The sequence below is a fragment of the Protopterus annectens genome, chromosome 14.part0 (assembly GCF_019279795.1).
Source record: "Protopterus annectens isolate FY-2018-M chromosome 14.part0, PAN1.0, whole genome shotgun sequence".
Taxonomy (NCBI): Eukaryota; Metazoa; Chordata; order Ceratodontiformes; family Protopteridae; genus Protopterus; species Protopterus annectens.
Window position 1 is genome coordinate 11,862,108 of NC_056748.1, and position 20,104 is coordinate 11,882,211.

Genomic DNA, 20,104 nt, shown 5'->3' on the forward strand with positions numbered 1-20,104 from the left:
AAGCTACACTGGATACTACCTTTGGCATAAAGGTAGGGTTGGTTCGTAAGGAAACTCTGTCCTGATGGAAAATGATGAATGGCTGCACAGCCATGAGGGCCTGTAGCCCGAAACCCTGCGAGCTGAGGTGATAACCAGAAGAAAGGCTGTTTTCCATGACAAGTACTGTAACTCTGATGAAGAAGCTGGCTCGAAGGGAAGAAGGGTCAGCTTTTCCAATATGAAGTTAAGGTCCCAAGCAGGGACTGGTGGTTTCCTTGGGGGTTTTATATTCTTTGCCCCTCTGAGGAACTGCCTTAAGAGAGGATGAGAGAATAAAGGAGGGTCTGTGTTGTATTGTGCAGAAATGGCTGATGCGTGGATCTTGATGGAGGAGAAGGAAAGTCCATTGTTTAACATCTCGGCTAGGTACTGTAAAATTTGAGGTATGTTTATTACCCAAGGATTCTGTCCCTTTTCTTGATTCCAGGCACAACATCGTTTCCATTTGGCAGAGTAGGCCTTTCTAGTAGAAGGTCTTCTGGCCTCCAAGATGACATCATGCACCTCCTTCGAGAAGAGAAACTGTTGGGAAATCAAGGAATTCTCCATGCAGCTAGATTTAGAGTTTTGAGATGGCTGTGAAGAGTTTTGTAGTTGTGCTGGGACAACAGAAGAGGGACTAGAGGCAGGATCCATGGTGGGGAATGTGTCAGGCTCTTCAGGAGCGGATACCCAGTGTTGTCTTGGCCAGTCTGGAACAATGAGAATCATTTTCGGCCTCTCTGCTCTGGCTTTTAACAGAACTTTGGGCAGCAGAGGAAGAGGCGGGAAGGCATAGACTGACAATGTTGCCCAATTGAAGGAAAGTGCGTCCACTTTCCAGGCCTGTGGATGATAGGTCCTTGAACAAAAGTTTGGCAATTTCTGTAGGTAGCAAAGAGCTCTATGTCTGGCTGTCCCCATGCCTGAGTTATCTTTGTGAAAACTTGAGGATGCAACTTCCATTCGTGTGGATCTGTTATATTTCTGCTTAGGTTGTCTGCCAGTGTGTTTTCCTTCCCTGGCAGGAATTGCGCCTGTAGTTAAATTTGCAATTCCAGTGCTGTGTTCCATAGGGTCATGGCTTGCCTGCACAGGGGGTATGAATGAGTTCCTCCCAGTTTGTTTATGTACCGCATCACTGTGGTGTTGTCTGTCCTTATCAATAGCTGGCCTGGATGCAGTAGGTCTTTGAAGGTCATAATAGCCTTTTGCACGGCTAGCATTTCCTTTTGGTTGATGTGAAGGTGCTTCTCTTTTCGGGTCCATTTTCCCTGAATGCACTGATCTGTCATGTGTGCTCCCCAGGCATAGTCTGAGGCATCTGTTGTGATGATTTGAGTTGCTTGAGGTACACAGAAAGGAAGACCTGTGTTTCTTTGGCAAGCTTGAGCCCACCACATAAATTCCTTTTGAAGGCATGGAATGAGTGGTATAATTGCTTCCAAGCTGTGGCTGTGTTGAGACCATAAGTTTTTTTAGGTACCATTGAAGTTTCCTCATATGCAGCTTTGCACATGGGATTAGTAGGATGCAAGATGCCATGAATCCCAGGGCCTGCAGGATTTTCCTTGCAGTTAGCCTGGTGTAAGTTGCCATTTTTCTGAAGTATTGAGACAGTTGCCCTTGCTTGTCTGGCGTGAGGTAGGCCATCTGGGTGGTTGTATCCAAGCTGGCACCCAGGAAAATTATTTATTTGTTGAGAGGGTATTAGGTTTGATTTCTTTTTGTTGCTTGTGTATCCCAGAAGTTCAATAGTTTTATTACAAACGCCAGGTGCTGCAGTAGTATGTCCTTGCTGTCCGCTTGGATCAGGCAGTCGTCCAGATATGGGTAGATTTGTATCTCTTGTAGTCTGCAGAAGGCGATTACTGATGCCAGGCATTTCGTAAACACTCTGGGCGCAGTAGATAAGCCAAAGGGCAATGCAGAGAATTGGTAATGGGTTGAACCTGCAAGAAATCTGAGGCATCTTCTGCAATCTTGTCTGATAGGGACATGCAGGTATGCCTTCTTGAGGTCCAATGTTATCAGCCAAGACTCCTTGCCCAGCATGGGAAGAAGCTGCTGTAATGTGAGCATCTTGAATTTTGGCACCTGTAGGTATGTGTTTAGGATGGATAGGTCTAAGATAGGTCTCCAATCTTTGTCATTCCTTGGTACCAGGAATAGTCTGGAATAAAACCCTTGACCTTGTTCTTTTACAGGTACCTCTTGAATTGCTTTCATGTCCATGAGAGCTGAAATTTGTTTTTATGCCTCTGCCCTTTGATTTTGTGGCAGGTTTGGCATGCCTCTCATTTTTGGAAGGGTGTGAAAGTGGAACCTGTAGCCTCTGTCTATAATGTCCAGAATCCATTTGTCTCTTGTAACAATATGCCAGTTTTTTGAGAATAATGTCAGTTTTCCGCCCGAAGGTGCTGCCATTAAAGCTTTGCTTGGCAGGTGTAGGGGGAAGTCATTGTGTCTGTTTTCTAAAAGACTATGATCTGTCTTCTCCACCTCTTGGGGTTGGCGCTTGCCACTGTCCGGCTCTGAAAGATCCTTTGGGGTTGCCCTCTACCCCTGGGACGCCTGTATCTGCCCCTTTGAGGTCTGTCCGTGGCTGGAAAGGACCAATTTTTTGAAGGCCAGTTTCTGCTGAAATGTGGAGGCTGTACCTGCAGGAAATATTTCACTGTTTGCATTGATTTCGCTTTTTCCTCCATTTTCTTTAGTACATCCTCAGCGTTAACACCAAACAATACATCTTTTTGAAGAGGTGCATCTAATAATTTAGCTTTGACATGATCTGGTAAGGATTGCTCTTTGAGCCAAGCATGCGTACGTATAACAGACCCCGTAACAGCAGCTCTACATGAGGCCTCTAAAGCATCAAAACCACACTGCAAGGTATGTTTACCCACTTGCTCTGCACCATGCAACAAATCCTGCAACTCTTTTAAATCTGGTTGTTCTGGTTGTGTCATCTTGCTTTTCAGCTGAGATATCAAAAACTGTTGATACTTTAACATACGGAACTGACATTTTAATGCCATCATGGTTAAAGTGGCCGAGGTGTACACCTTTTTTCCCCCCACCTTTCTAAAGCTCTGGAATCTCTCTCTGAAGCTAAGGGGTTTTTAGCAGTAGAGGCCTTAATTCCCTTGGGACCCTGTGAAATAGTTTCTGGGTCAGCAGTATGGCTTTTATATAGGGGAACTGGTGAGAATCAGGAACCCGGCAATACCTATCTGGTTTAACAGGAGCTGGAGGCAAAGAATCAGGATTAAGGCTGGCTTCCGTGTACACATCATCCAATATATCTAAAACAGGTGGGATAGCCAGAGGCCTATGCTGGGGGAGCAGAAGAAATTCCCTGAGCTTTTTCTTGGAATCTGAGTAATCTTGGCCTTCCCAGTGAAAGTGTTCCCTCAATGTATGCAGGGTTTCCCCAAAAGAGAAGTCCTCAGGGGGGGAGACCGAGGGAATAGACTCCTCTGCATCAGAATCTTTGAATGGAGAATAGGCATAATCCTGGTCCTCAGATAGTTCTGAGGTAATACAAGCTTGATCTGAGGAAGGGTAGTCTTCCTCTAATCTGGGCCTTTTGTCAGAGGGGGGTTGAGAACCCCTGATAAGAGTAATCAAATCCTCAGCCATTTTAAGCATCTGTTTTTTTAGGCATGGTGCCTTGAGAGGGGGTCTGAGGAACCTGTTTTTTGGTTTTCATGGCTGTTTTAGATTTAGTGAAGGCTTTAATAGAGAAGGAGGAAGGCCTGAAGACCCCCTGAGAAATGGCAGGCCTGTCTAAATTCTGAGTTTTATATATGCATATTTTTACATTTTCTTATTCATTCAGACACCAGTTTAGTGTAAATTTAAATATATAGGTGAGTAAAAGGGAAGGCGTTTTAAATTTATTAACTGTAACACATTAAATAAGTATTATATACTTCTTTACATTTCTTCTTTTATAAGCACATATATATGAAGAAAATTGAATGATATGTTTAAGCACTGTTGCACTTTATACTAGCTTTTTAATGTTCTGCAGTTCAAAACAAGGAAAAGTACACCAAAAGAAGTGAATTTTTAATTTTCAGAGTTGGTTTTAAACCATTGCAATTGATTGGATAATTATTTGCAAATTAGATGATTGTTTTTAAAGTGTATAAAAATAGGAGGCACCATTGGTTCACTATCTGATGAAGTCTGCTTTGGGCAGACGAAAGCGCTCATTTCGTTGGATTTTACTGTTTGTTGGAAAATAAAAGAATTGATCTCTCTGTCGGTGGTACGGAACTTTTTGTCTTTTTGGTCACAGTAATTCTGTTTAGTTAAATTCCGAGTTTCCCCACCAGGAGTGGCGTTGGTATCTGTAGTAGGAATGGGGGCCGAAGAGCCTGCAACCTCGGGTACTGAAGACACCAGTAATGCATTGTCATCGGTACTCAGGGGCTGCGTGGGCGCTTCGCTGAGTATCGGAGAACCGGTAGTCAGCGTTAGCGTGGTTTCAGTAGGTGGTGTGGATCTCATATGTCGGTCCTTATCCTTGCGTTTTTTGCTCAAAACTGGAGTCGGAGTATCCGACGACATAATATAATTACATTTTTTGCCAAAAAAGTGAAGGGCGAACTCCACCCGACACTTAATAGTGCATTTGTTGAATCTAGCACAAAAACGGCAGGCCGAGACGTTGTGGTCTGGGCCTAAGCAAGGTATACAGAAAGAGTGGAAATCCTTATGCGGTATTTGCTTCCCACATGAAATGCAATTATTAACTTTGTCTGACATTGGTCTGAGGCAAGAAAAGTTTCCCCAACGGGAATACTTAGCTTTCAAGAAGACTTCGGCATACTTTCGTAAATCTCAGGAGCTGGCCGACCGGCACTTGCTAACTGCTTCTGCTTCGGGCACCGCGCGGCAAGAAAGACTGAAGAAAATGGTGTTGGCTGCCTCTTTTGTACCCCTGCCGCACTGACGTCAGGGAAGAAGCGACGACAACCGACGCCGGACCTAGACTTTGGAATTCGGCCGACCAAGGACCCGCCTGACGGCAGGATAAATCATCTGTTATGACTGCAGCTGTATGCACGATGAACATCAACATGAACTAGTGCTGATAATGGCTGACCTGAATGCATATCGGGACAGACAGAACTGGTTACGACAACTTTGAGTCCACTTGGGCGAGACAAACAGAATAAAGAAGGAGAGGCCAATTCAGACTTCTGTCTGGCAAATGACTTGATGATAACAAGCACATGGTTCAGAAAGAGAAAGTCATATGAAGACATACAAGAGTGGCCAACATGCAACTTGAGTAGAGTTCCTCCTAGTAGGAAAGAGCACTGGTTTGGAATTACTAATTGCACATTCATCCCCAGTGAAACAGTCGGTCCATAGCATAAACCATTGGTTGCCGCAATCAGCTGCAAGCAGTAGTTGGAGAAGGCTCTAAGGTCAACAGAAACCAGGCTAAAGACTCTGGAAGCTGACTGGACAGAAAACACAACAGTTAAAGAAATTACTCAGGACTCTAAGCATCTAATGAAGAGGAAATAGGGGGAGCTGAAGAAGAATGGCAGAGCCTCCAAACAGCATGTGTGAGTGAGGACTACAGAGCAGATGGGTAGCTGAGCCAGGTATGGAAATAAGGTACATAAGGAAAGATGATGGTGGGAAGCAGAAGCCCATGAAGTCATCAAAAGAAAGAAGTGCAGGAAAAAGTGGAAGACAGAAAAGATAGACCACGTTAGGAAGGAATACTGGTTGGCTAGTAAAGAGACTGAGAAAGGAGTTGGAATAGCAAAGAAGAGCATCAGAGACACTCTACCAGCTTCTAGAAAGCGACTCAGTAGATGCACAAAGAAACGATGATCGGTTGCAAGGCAAACACAGCAAGATAAAGACAGTCAAACACTCATCATAAGGGATGCCAACAACAACCTGCTCACCAGCCCACAGAACATCAAAGGCAGATGGAAGGAGCACTTTCAGCAGCTTCTGAACAAAGAAAACCCCACAAAAGTTCTAGTGCCACAGGCACAGCCTACAATGAGAGAACAGAAGAAGCCCACCATAGAAGAAGTAAGAGCATCACTAAGGAAAGTAAAGCCAAGAAAAGCAGCAGGCAGCAATGAAGTCACAGCAGATATGACAAAAATGTTGGGTGAAATAGGGAAGAAATGGCTCCGGGGGGCACTCATAGCAGTATGCAGAGAAAGAAATATCTAAGATGACTGGAGAATAAGCATTCTAGTGCCAGAGTTCAAGTAGAAAGTGGGTATTAACAAGTATGGGCAGTACAGAGGTATTAAACTCCTGTCACATTGCATGAAGGTTTGGAGAGTGACTGACAGACACATATGCAGAGTAGTAGAAAGTAGGGTGGTAGATTAGCAGTTCAGATTTAGATCAGGAATCAGCACAACTGCCCCAATACTTGCAGTGAGACAAATACTTAAGAAGAAGCTAGAAATTAGGAAAGAGTCCAACTAGGAATTCCTAGACTTGGAGAAAGCATGTATCAAGGTCCCAAGAAAGCTGCTTTGAGAAGTCCTGCAGCGGTTTAAAGTCCCAGAAACAGTGGTAGATCCAGTACAAGCTAAATACAAGAACCAATGACTCGAGTACGAACATTGTTCAGTCTCACAGAGGGGTTCCCAGTGGGAATGGGTGTGCATTAGGGTTCAGCTCTGAGGCCAGTGCTGATCATACTGGTAATGGACTACATTAGCAAACATGTCAGAGAGGACAGATCAACAAAGTTGCTGTATGCAGACAATGTGTCATTACAGTTAGATTCTAAGCAAGAACTTCTGCAAAGGATAGGGGAATGGAATGCAAAACTGAAGGCACATTAGATGAAACAGATTAGAGATAAGACAGTTGTAATGGCAGCAAACAGGGGAAATCAGAAACAGCTAAGAATTGAGATAGAAGGGAAAAGAGTGGAACATGTTAACAACTTCAATTACCTGGGAGGGGTGGTAAAGGAGAAGGGATGGCTGAATCAGGAGGTCAAAGCCAGAATCAGAGGGGCTGCTGCCAAATGTCGGAGTGTAAGGTGTAGTGTATGACAGAAGAATGCAAAGAAGCTGAAAAGTAAGGTGTACAAAACAGTGTTGGGACCAGTACTACTGTAAAGTACAGAAACCTGGGCAGTAAAGGCATAGCAGTTCAGGAAGCTAGAGGCGATGGAGATGAAGTGCCCGACATGGGTGGTAGTATGCACACTGTAGGAGAGACAAAGAGATGAGGAATAAGACCAGAAGCCAAAGTAGGTCCAACTGCAGATAAGGTCAAAGAGAATAAATTACAGTGAGACAATCTGGTGAAGATGATTTTGGACAGAAAGGAAGAATACAAGAGGAGACAAGGGCATCCAGAAAGAGATGGATGGATGGAATGTGTGAGAGAAGACCTGCAACAGTCAGGCATGAGTGTCGAAGAAGGTAGGAGAGTGGCAATAAATATACAGAGATGGTGACAGTTGACACGACATCCCAATCCAAACAGAAAATGGGAAAAAGGAGGTGGATGTTGATGATGACTTAGTACAAAATATACAATATTACTATAAGAATCAAACAGAGGATGTTAGAAAAGATCGTAAGCTGCTTTTCCGTTCTTTTTCCCAAAGTAACTATGACCAGACATCTGTATGCAGCAAAGCCCAGAGGGATTAGGATGCTTGCATAGGTATTTTCATGCCCTAAAAAGACTTCAGAGTACTTTCCTCAGATACACTGGAAGTGCTGGACGTGTAATGGGACAGAGACAGTGATATTTGGGCACATCGTTTGGGAATATAAAGAGATGACAGACTTTAAAGGCTTCCTACAGTGTACTTAATCAAAAAATGTTGCAGAAACAAAATGGATGTAACTAAGACAATTATTATTTTGAGCTAGGAGACGGGATCTGAACTGCCTACACACAAAGGTCTTAATGAATTCTATGGTCTTGGCTACCAAAAAAGTAACTGCTAGAAAATGGACGTCAACATTTAAAATGACTGCAAATGAAGTACTGAACACTGTAAAGGAGATAAAAGAACTGGAGGTGGAATCTTTCAAAAAGGGAAGGGGTAATGTACATAGAAATAAATGGAATTTGTTGGAATGAGTGAAGTTTAAGGGAGGCAGGAATTGACTAATTTATCTAAATGTTGGAGTGAATGAAAATTGTTAAAAGAGGAAAACATGTGGATACTGCATAACAGAAAGAACGGAAAATGCTATTGTTTGTATTCGTTTTTATTAATGTATCTATACCCAAGCCACTGACTTAAATGTGACGATTTAATACAGTTGTTGAAAAAAGGGTCAGAAACTTGTAAATTCATACCTCCAGCCTATAAAATGATGAGAGTCCCTCTGATCCTTCATTTATTCTCCCATTTCCAGTTTAATTCAATACAGTCTAATGGGGAGCTGGGGCTTATCGCAGCACTTAAAGGAAACAAGGCAAAGAAACTAATCATAGTAGACAGGAAAACAATTGTAGGAAACGCACACAAATGTGCATACATCGCAGAAAAATTTGGATGATCACCAATTCACCTATAGTATTTCTTTGAAATGTGGGAGGTCATGAGAACACAGGTAGGATATACAGACTCCACAAAGAAGACACCCTAGTCAAGAACTGAACTGAAGAACCAAGCACAGTAAAGTTTAATCCCTCATTTCTAATAGCCAATCTCATGCCATCTCAATACAAAAAAAATGACAAATATTATATTTGTTGGTTTATTTGTTTTTATTCAGTGAGGTATACTGGTCTGAGGGCCCAACTTCAGCTCTGACTCAGGCCAAAGTGCAAGTTCCAGTACAACAGAACGTTAAATTATTAGAAATATAATAATAGACTAACAACTCAACACATGCCATTTTACAAGCGTATTTCTTTCTCCACGCATGCTTGATCCAATTTACAGTTTACTTCACTTGCCACCTTTTCCCAAGTGTTTTAAACACATGCTTAGATTAAGTGTATTCATTCCATTTCTCTGTGTTTGATTAAATGAATACTTCAACATGAAAAGCAGGGCAACAAGCTAACGTTAAGTGGATAAGGACAGAACAACTTGTAGATCTGTAGGCAGCTTCTTTTCCACCCTGTAAAAGAAGGCATTCACCAAAAAAAGAGCACTTTGAGCCACCTGAATATGAATCACCAGACTTTGCAGTAAAATTGCATTTCTATTTCTTCTGAAAAAATAAACAATGTAATATATATTTTTTAAAAAAATTGTAACTGTCGACTTTGTGATAACAGATTAAAATGGACTATAAAGGAAGGATGATCAATACACACTGGGATGCGTACCAGCTTACCTCCAACTGCATACCTACATGCAAATTAGATGAGAAAAACCTCTGCTCTCAGTAGGTTTTTCCATTAACTCGGCAGAGTGATCAGATGTGAATGGAACATCCAATCAGTTTTCTTCAATCCAACTGTCCATTGAACCTTTCCTAGATCCTAGGACTAGCCCAAACTTCTTCCAATCCTCTACAGGCAGGTATGTATCACATAGCTTAGAGACTGCAATCATTCACTTCTTTCGGCTGTTCCTGTTAGGGGCCACCACAGTGGATCATCTGTTTCTATTTCTTCCAGTCCTCTGCATGTCCTCTCTCACTATATCCATAAACCTTATCTTAGGCCTTCCTCTTTTCCTCTTACCTGGCAGCTCCATCCTTAGCATCCTTTTCCCAATATACCCAGCATACCTCCTCAGCACATGTCCAAACCAATGCAATCTCAAATCTCTGGCTTTGTCTCCAAACCGTCCAACCTGAGATGATCCTCTAATATACTGATTCCTAATCCAGTCCATCTTCGTCACACCCAATGCAAATTTTAACATCTTTAACTCTGCCACCTCCAGCTCTGACTCTTGCCTTTTTGTCAATGCCACTGTCTCCAACCCATATAATATAGCTGGTCTCAGTACCCTCTTGTATACCTTCCCTTTCATTCTTACTGATGCGCATCTGTCACAAATCACTCCTGACAATCTTCTCCACCCACTCCACTCTGCCTGTACTCTTCTTCATCTCTCTTCTACACTCACCATTACTCTGAACTGTTGATCCCAAGCATTTAAACTCATCCACCTTCACCATCCCTACTCCCTGCATCCTCACCATTCCTCTATCCTCCATCTCATTCATACACATATATTCTGTCCTAGTCCTGCTGACCTTCACTTCTCTCCTCTCTAGAGTATATCTCCACCCCTCCAGGGTCTCCTCAACCTGTTCTCTACTCTCATTACAGAACATAATGTCATCCACAAACATCATAGTCCATGGGGACTCATGTCTGATCTAGTCTGTCAACCTGTCTATCACTACTGCAAATAAGAAAGGGCTCAGAGCTGATCCTTGATGTAATCCCACCTCCACCTTAAACGCATACGTCACTCCTACTGCAGACCTCTCCACTGTCACACTACCCTAATACACATGTACCACTCTTGCATACTTCTCTGCCACTCCCAAGTTCCTCATACAATACCACAATGCCTCCCTAGGCACCCTGTCATATGCTTTCTCCAAGTCCACAAAAGCACAATGCAACTCCTTCTAACCTTCTCTATACTTCTCCATCAACACTGTCCCAGAGCAAACATCACATCTGTAGTGCTCTTTCCCAGCATGAAACCATACTGCTGCTCACTAATCACCACCTCCCTTTTTAACCTCCTCCCTTCTTAACCTAGCTTCTACCACTCTTTCCCATAACTTCATGTTGCGACTGATCAGTTTAATACCTCTGTAGTTACTACAGTTCTGCACATCACCCTTATTTTTAAAAATCTGTACCAGAACACTTTTCTCCAGTCTTCAGGCATCATCTCACTTTCCAGCATTTCATTACACAATCTGGTTAAAAACTCCACTGCCACCTCTCCTAAACACCTCCATGCTTCCACAGGTATGTCATCTGGACCAACAGCCTTTCTATTCTTCATCCTCTTCATAGCTGTCCTTACTTCCTCATTCACTATCCCCATATCATCCAACCTTCTTTCTCTCTCTCATTATCTTCATTCATTAGCCCCTAGAAGTGCTCTTTCCATCGCCTCAACACACTCTCCTCACTTGTGAGTACTTTTCCCTTATTATCCTTTATCACCCTTACCAGCTGCACATCTTTCCCAGCTCGGTCCCTCTGTCTAGCTAATCGGTACAGGTCCTTTTCTCCCTCCTTAGTATCTAATCTTTCATACAACTCTCCATATGCCTTATCCTTAGCCTTCACCACCTCTCTCTTCACCATGTGCCTCACCTCCTTATATGCCTGTTTACTTTCTTCATCTCTCTGACAATCCAATTTCTTCTTCACCAGCCCCTTTCTCTGTGCACTCTCCTGTAATTCCTCGTTCTACTACCAGGTCTCCTTGTCCTCTTTCCTCTGTCCAGATGTCACACCAAGCACCTTTCTAGCGGTCTCCCTTACCAGCTCTGCTGTAGTTATCCAGCTATTCGGTAACTCTTCACTGCCACCCAGTGCCTGTCTTAACTCTTCCCCTGAACTCCACCTCACAATCACCCTTTTTTAACTTCCACCATTTGATCCTTGGCCCGGCTCTCATACTCTTGATCACCAACGTCATCATACAGACCACCATCCGATGCTGCCTAACTACACTTCCCCCTGCCACCACTTTACAGATGCCAATCGCTTTCAGACTGGCCCTCCTACACAGGATATAATCCACCTGTGTGCATCTTTCTCCAATCCTGTATGTCACCCTGTGCTCCTCCCTCTTCTTAAAATACATATTCACTAAAGCCATGTCTATCCTTTTCGCAAAATCCACTACCATCTGCCCTTATGTATTCCTCACCTTAACATCATACCTACCCATTACTTCCTCATCCCCTCTGTTCCCTTCACCAACATGCCCAAAGAAATTCACTACAATCACCACTCTCTTACCCTTGGGTATACTCATCACCACTTCATCCAACTCCAAAATTTTTTTCTCTCGTCCATCGTACACCCAACTTGCAGAGCATATGCACTAACAGCATTCAACACACCATCAATTTCCAGCTTCATAAGCATCACTCTGACACTCTTTTCACCTCCAAAACACTCTTAGCATACTGTTTCTTCAGGATAACCCCTACCCCATTTCTCCTCCCATCCACACCATGACAGAACAATTTGAACCAGCCTCTGATACACCTGGACTTACTACCCTTCCATCTGATATCTTGCACACACAATATATCAGTCTTCCTTCTCTCCATTAAATCAGCTAGCTCTCTCCCTATACCAGTCATACAGCCAACATTCAAAGTTCCTACCCTCACTCCCACACTCCTAACCTTCCTCCGCTCTTCCTGCCTTTGGACATGCCTTCCCCCTCTTCTCCGTCGGTCAACAGTAGCCCATTTTCACCAACACCCTATTGGCTAACAGTACTGTTGCAGGTCGTTGTTAACCCGGGCCTCGACCAATCCAGTATGAAAATCTGTATTGTTGTCTGCATATGTCATCTGGCAAAAGTTTTACACCAGATGCCCTTCCTGACGTAAACCTCCCCACTTATGCGGGCTTGGGACCAGCACAAAGAAATGCTCTGGCTTGTGCATCCCCAGTGGCTGTACCCCCTCAATGTGAGTTTATAATCACTTTTACTGTGAAAAACTAGACTTCATCTGAAAACCTCCAAATTAAAATTTGAAAAAGCATTTAATTTTGTCAATCCCATTAGTGTAAAGTGAAAGAAAAACACATGGAGTGCATTATTTTAATTTCCTTTTATCCACATATTATTTAATGAGTATATTACTTGTTCGTTTTTAAAAACAAAAAAAGTGTGCATTTTAACACGGGAACTACCCTATTAACATGGAGAGAGAGCTTCATCAAGGAAGGATTTTTTTTAATGAATTTACTGGGCTGACCTAAAACAAGGAACTCAAAAGCCTCCAAGTGGAGTCTTTAAGAACACCTTCCCAACCTGGTTGAAGGGAAGTCTCCTGAGAGATAATGGCTTCCCATGTATACCTACCTATAGGCAACATTCTATAAAAGAACAGTAAATATACCATAATAATAGACAGCATGACATACACACACACACACACACACACACACACACACACACACACACACACACACACACACACACACAGAAATCACAGTTCATTTCAGAAAGTTATCTGCAGTAAATCCTGAGCCATAGCTATAAAATGTGCTCAGCCAAACAGACAAGGGAAGGAAGCATAGGACTTTGTACAAATATATTCAGATAGGTTTCCAAAATAATGACATGCAAAGGTATGAATAAGGTGCCCTATCAATTTACTCTCATGCTAATCTGATGCACTTTATTGCCTTTTCACGAGCACATAAAAATCTCTTTCAGCAATGACAGCACCTTGACTGAGAGCCTGAAGGAATTATCTGCATTACTTGATTTTTAGTGTACATGCTAGGTGTGGATTGGGGACAGTGGTCACACTGCAAGAAATGAAATGTGAGAGAAGAAAGTAGCAACAAACGTCATATTCAGCCACTTTACTGTGTGCACCACTGCCCAGGTCAGTTGTCAGGGAAATTAATCTGCAGCTTTTGCTCATCACCATTTGTAAACGAAGGGTATTCTTGTGAGAATTCAAAATAATCTCCGAGAGCAAGCATTCCACTTTAGGAATAACTAATTCAACTGCAATCTCCCTCCAAGAGTTAGGGAGATTAGTCATTCTGCATCATTCCTTTAGTTGTTTAAGCATCATGTTTACACTGGTTTCAATGTGTTGTTGAAAATTAAGGTACATGTCCAGATATTTCTGGAGCTAAACCTGCTTGACCAACATCTCAAGGGTGCTATGCAGTTGAACACTGTTAAATTTACTTTAACATATGCAGGATTTAAGTTATATATGTACATATCAGGATGCACGCACTTCCTAATTCTATTAAAAACAGCCAGTAGACCTTTTTGTATTAAACACCCTTGACCTTCTTGGTTAAATGAGTTTATAGGAGGTCAAAGCTAAGGTCAGCTCATCCCTGTAATAATCTGGTCATGAAAGTACCAAGGAAAGAGAGGCCATCGTCTCAGAAGACACCTACAGTCCTGTATAAAAGGCAACCTCTTTAATTTAATTTATTTCAGGACAGATTTGCATAGACTGAGAATAATAAGTAGGTTAAAGAACTAAATAAAAAAACACTTCCAATGGTTTTCGGTCAACTATCTTTATGAAAAGGATAATACACTTTTTGCTGTGAAAGCCCTCTCATCATGCCTTCCTAAACATTGCTATTAATATGTCATTTATCTACAAATTACAAACAATAACAAAATAATTTCAGCCAATTTTGGCTGCAAGTTGCATCAAAATGTCAAATACATGTGACTTTACTGTACCTACCGCTGTACGTCTCCAAGCCACTTCGGTTGGCACTAATTTCAGATCATTTCTCTTCTGTTTTGTTGTGATGAATAATAAACAAGGACCCTACAGACAATAGAGATATGAATAATTTTATATTACTGATGCATTTGTAAATTTTTGGTGGTTCTACTAGAACACAGCTACTCAATACATGGATGGTCTTTCTACACCAACATATATTTCACAGTACGTTCTGCACAATTTGCTTTACCCTAACTGACTCATTCAGGATACAACTGATGGCAACTGCAATGGCTTCAGAGGATAATGATTAGACCCTTTCCCCCCCTTTAAAAAGCAGCTTTTATTCACATCCAACTCCAGCATTTACACATTCAATATAAAAAAATCCAGATATTTTAATATACACATTAAATTGACACAAAAAATATAGGTACAGTATCAGAAAGTTACATTCCCAGCTACACTTGTTTTGCTAAGCAATTTGGATGCAAACTTTCCTTGACAATGTTCTTATTGAAAGATTTCACTAGTCATGTATAAATAATCTTAAAAGAAGGTCTAATGCATTCACAACATCCCAGAAATATAATGCTTACAGCAGCAGTATTATACACAATTTGATTTTACTGATAATACTGTATTAGACACTTCTAATATAAAAACCTCTCAGCATAGTTTTAAACTGAAATGCTCTAACACATTAAATAAAACAGCAAATCAAGCATCATCACAATCAAATCAATACCGACACTGCCAAGTACATCTGTTAAAAATGTACTACAAGTTAGAAAAAGGAAATCAAAGTCTAAACCAACTGTACTAGAAGTAGTGAATATATAACAGAGATAAAACAACCGGAAACGGGATCTTTAGAAAAGAGTAGGAACAAATTACATAGAAAAACATGGACATTTTGGGAACAATACATGCAGAATAACTTTTTGGAGGAATGAGGTTTACAAGACAGCGGGATTTGAATGAGCTAGTTAATGTTTGACTGACAATGACTTATAGACTAAGTGATGTATAATGTTTGCAACTACAAATATGTCAATATGGTTTGTCTTCTTTGATATAAATGTAGAATTGCTGATATCACAAGTGATAATTTAATAAAGATGATTCTTGTTTTATATATATATATATATATATATATATATATATATATATATATATATATATACACATATATATATATATCCATATTTATCTATATATATATATATATATATGTATGTATAAAATATGTGATGTATAATGTTTTAAATTTGAAGTAATATGATTAGGAAAGTTTGCCTATGTCACAAATGATAATGCAACATAAAGGTGTTAAAAAATTCCTTATATGGCTACCAGGCCAACCATGTAAAAGATCATTATATTACATTTATTTATGTGCTGTGTGTGTGTTTGTGTGTGTGTACACACACACACAAACATTCTCTTAATAGCTCTAATTTATGTATCATGTACAAATTGTGTTAATCTTCCTATGGTTGGCACATCCACTGAGTTCCATTTCCCAGTGACTGCCTTTTCTTCAGCTAACCTCATTATCAAAAAAAAAATCCTTACTTGCTTCTCAGCAGTTCTAAAATTTTTATCATATCCTAATAACAAACATTTTATAGACTTAAGCCACCTTGCCAAGGACTCCTCCTAACAATGGTTTTAAGTCCAATTTATATTTACAACCCAAGAATGCACCATGGCAGTTTATTAGAATCAACTGAATCTGGTGAAAGAGATGGTGTAATGTTTTATGAAGTTTACTACCAGTTTGGTCTTCTTGGTTCACTGCATGAATTTTGTGAACTCTGTGCAACTAATAATTATCGATCTACTGACATGTACTCCCATGATCCAAAACTCTCTCTAAAAATGCATGTTGCATCAACACATAAATAGCCTAAAGATTAGACCGTTTTGTCATGGCATGATTTCAAAATCTAGCCACTAATGCTCTATCCATCTTTGCAATTTAAGCAAAACAACCAAAATGTGTGCTTGTGTGTGTGCGTGCACGCACTTATCATACCTCTCAATCGTACAGAATTCCTTGGTATTTATCACTTTTGAGGGCAAAATAATGGGGTGCCATGAATTTCTGAGTGGCCCCTTCAATTCCTGAAATTTTTTTTTTTTTTATTTACAGCTAGGTTACGCGCTCTCTCTCTCTCTCTCTTTTTTTTTTTTTTAAATTATTGCTGCAGAACGCAAAATTAGATACAGGAAATATGCAGGCTGCGTGTTACTCTGTCAACTACTCATTAGGGGTCCCTGAGAGCAGATCACAAAATCTATTTAAGGTAGGACTCAAGGTAAACATTTAGACAGGTATTTATAGGTTAGGTTAATAGTTTCTTATAACACCTTACAGTGACAACAGTGACATGCTGTAATGTTGCTCATTCCACTGACAAAAAGAAGTACAGTACCTTAGTATTTCTTTGTTGTTAATGTGCCATTCGGAAGTTACCTTTTATAACAGAGTTTGATATCAGCTCCTCGTATTATATGATTTCCCCACATTCCACTAGGACGGATGGTCAGTTGTATGGTTAAGAGTATATAGGTGCTATGAATCCTCTTTAGTAGGCTGCATCATGAAAACAGGAGGGCGATTACCGATGTCAAGTGTGAAAGAAGGACAATTAATCTTAATGTGGTTAGTGTACTTTGGTGTTCTTTCTTCTTACTGTGCTGATTTTCTCTTCCACTATAATACTGCACTGCATGAACTGTGCGCGACATCCCTTGATAGCCAATGTTCAGTTCTAAGTCTTCTTTCTTGTAAGCATGCAGTTTTGCACATGCTCTCAGTGAGGAAGCACACATGGTCCCAGTTTAGTTTCTGATTTAAGCAAGACTTTTGAAGGGATGATTTATGAACACATTCTTCTCAGGGAATGTTCTCCCATGAAGTCACCTAGGTTGCCTAAGCAAAACTAGCTATCCGCGGGAAAATTAATCTTACCGCCAAGTTGCAGGTAAAGTGAGGATCTTAAAGTGAAGTTAACAAAGCTTTAGGTGGTACTTCTTATGTCACCACTGCAGAACTTTAATTTTATTAGAGCTGGAACCTTGAGGAAAAAGATGCTGAAACAGTTTGATATTTGGTAACCCAAGGTAATCTAGTAGTACTTGATGACTATATTGGCATACTAATGTGTAGAGTTCTTCCAGCTTCATTGCTAAACTTCTTTCCACATACACTGAATTTCTTGTCTCTGGAGTTAAGTTTTAAACTGTATCAAGCTACTCACTCACTGTTTATTTACTAGTAGCAATGAGAAAAATGCATCTTTTTTGTCTTGTAACTGCAGTAACATGGTGATTTAGATCCAGTACTAGTTTTATTATGGTCTGTTCTGCTTTCACATTAAGATTTTATTTAGGTAGTTTGTTTGCCGATTATTTTGTTTTAAGATGACTGCGTTTGTGCTTGAAGTTGGAAACTGGTTGATGAACTGCCATGAAAAAGTGTGGGCATTCATTTGTTTTTTTAAAAGGATTTATGAAATTATATACTTCTATGATAATGACTGGGATGGTCTTTAGAAATACTTGTGCTCGTTGGTTGGTGTCAGTGATTGTAGTTTCATAACACTGTCCTGCCACTACATGAATGGCTACCATACTTACTCACCTGTCCCTGATGTTGTTGTTGTTTGTCTTTCGGTTTTTTCCTGGTAAGGGGTCGCCACAGCGGAACTCCGGTCCGCTAATGATTGGCAGTAGATTTTTACGAAACGCCGAGGTGCCAGCTCAACACCCAACCTTCAACGAAGGCACGCCCATTTATGCACGCATGTCTTTCGCAAGCTACCCAACTGCGGGGAGGACATGCAGACTCCACACAGAAGGCACTCCCAAGCCAAGCCGAGAATAGAACGGGAGAACCTCTTGCTGTGAGGTAACAACGCTACCGTCATACCACCGCGGCCCTTGTCCCTGATAATTACTCAATTTTTAGCTCGATCCTGGTTACTCCTGTTTAAAACTGGTGACGTTTGCAGAAAAGATGGTGAATAAATCTCAAGTTATGGCAATAATTTCACTTAAAGACTTCTTTTATTTCAGAAAACATATATTCACATTCTACTAGCCTGTCACTATCTCAAGTTACTAGTGCTACTATTTTAAAAGTATCACTGATCATACCTCTCAATCTCGCAGAGCAAGAAATCTGGATAAAGCCAAAATGGTGAGGCAAAGGCCCACAGATTTTAAATATTGCTCCTGTAAACTCAGATACTTGCTAGAATAACATATTTTGCATCAGTATTTTCTGAGGGATATGAAGTCTGAAATTCAAATGTCTGCCACTATTTATTATTTAGTGAGAGTTCAATCTTCATGTTGTCATCCCATAATTCCATCGGAGTGGGAGGGATTACATGATTAGGTGTGCAAATTTTACATTAATCAGTGTCCTGATTTTTGGTCAGTTGTACCTACTTTTCATGGGCCTTTGTTCAGATTTTTGATGTTTCCAGGTTGAAGGTATGCACTTATTCTCAGTGTTATATCTTTTTCTTTCTGAGAATAGAATGGAATAATTAAACTACTCAAATGCTATACTTTCACAAAAAAGGATCTCTTCAATATGACTAACTTCCATTAGTAATACCAGTGTTTCCTTTAGCAGTATGACTGGACCAAACTATAAAGAGGTACACTAAATATGAAAGGAGGCTGACATCACAAAAGGCAGAGCTGGAAAGTCAAGAACAATCTGAAAATTCAGGAGTTTTACAGAAGCAGACAGTCTTGATAGGTTCATTAAGATAAAGGGAGTCTCCAGTCAGTTTATTACCACTCAGTTGTATTAGATGAGAAGTCTGTCTTTAGACACTGACCTTTCTATAATGCATTTAACAATAATTCCAGAAAATGTTTATAAGCTCCGTGCAGCATACAACAGTGTATCAAATGCGTATAAGCTCCCCACGAAGCATTCAAAAGTTGTACCAAAATGCAAATGTTTACCAGCACTCTAAAGTAATCAATAAATATTAAAATGCATAAACAGTGCTATTAAAACACAATCTATGCAATCAGGCACTGACCTTTTAACATCAAAAACATCACACAAGGCATAAAGTTGAAGTGAATAGACTAGTTCAAGACAAGAAGCAGAATCTTACGTGATAGTTGCTCTGTTACCTGACAGAATGCAGCCAGAGGACAAAAACAGGGCTAAATGCCGTTAATCTCTGTAGGCCCCCCAAGCTTGAGGACACAAACCATCTTACTAACTTTCTATATGTCCACAATCAAGGAAGAGAACCGTGAGGGGAGACTAGGAATAAAAGACAGATGAGGGTAGTGGAATAAAAAGAAAAGGGTCGAGTTTGCAAACCAGGGAATATACAATGCAGGAATACTACTGTTAACTGTAAGCAAAGACATATGAACAACTGGAAAAACAGAAACACCAGGCAACAATCAAAAGAAACTGAAAATGTAACTACATACCAACAGCCCACTACAGACGAAACCTGGATTGAACAAAGACATCAAGTGCTGGTCCATGTATTAATGGATACCATTTTGGGAAGATTTCTGTTGATTTTAAAAAGGAGACAACTGAAAAGAGCTCAGTACAAAATCAACCTGTACAGTGTACTAACTGCGTACAACATTGGTAAATTCCAACCCAATTATCTGACTTTCTTGGGAGTCCCTGCCTTTTT

At 40.6% G+C, this 20,104-nt stretch overlaps 1 protein-coding gene across 2 annotated transcripts in view; it reads right to left on the reverse strand.

The window, feature by feature from the left end:
• ADD3 (adducin 3) overlaps positions 1-20,104 on the reverse strand; it is a 3,087,715-nt gene that overhangs the window by 2,846,539 nt on the left and 221,072 nt on the right. For both annotated transcript variants that reach the window (XM_044055712.1, XM_044055702.1), the window contains exon 2: positions 14,418-14,504. The gene's annotated coding sequence lies outside the window, so the exon portion shown is untranslated. The remainder of the gene's footprint in view (positions 1-14,417; positions 14,505-20,104) is intronic.